Source organism: Myotis davidii, unplaced genomic scaffold, assembly GCF_000327345.1.
Source record: "Myotis davidii unplaced genomic scaffold, ASM32734v1 scaffold569, whole genome shotgun sequence".
NCBI lineage: Eukaryota > Metazoa > Chordata > Mammalia > Chiroptera > Vespertilionidae > Myotis > Myotis davidii.
Genome location: NW_006299876.1, coordinates 364,995 through 365,342, shown reverse-complemented (window position 1 = coordinate 365,342; position 348 = coordinate 364,995). Strand labels below are relative to the sequence as shown.

General features: G+C 42.2%; 1 protein-coding gene across 4 annotated transcripts in view; it reads right to left on the bottom strand.

The window, feature by feature from the left end:
- The window catches only part of STAG2 (stromal antigen 2), a 95,868-nt gene that overhangs the window by 94,420 nt on the left and 1,100 nt on the right, over positions 1–348 (bottom strand). The gene's annotated exons all lie outside the window — the stretch shown is intronic.

Here is a 348-nt window from a genome sequence, read left to right as displayed (position 1 = left end):
ATTGTCGACCTATGAACCAGGAGGTCACGGTTCGATTCCTGGTCAGGGCACATGCCCGGGGTTGCAGGCTTGATCCCCAGTGTGGGGCTTGCAGGAGGCAGCCAATGATTCTCTCTCATCACTGATGTCTCTATTTCTCTCTCTCCTTTTCCAAAATCAATAAAAATATTTTTTTAAGAAAGAAAATCTATACACCATCAAAAGCAAACACTGACTACCATTATGCACAAGGGTATCTATCTGTTTTTTTTTAAAATTTTTAGCAACCAGATTTTTTCAAATCAAGTCTTATAAAGACCCTTATAACAAATACTAGAGGCCCGGGCACGGAATTCATGGGGGCGGGGG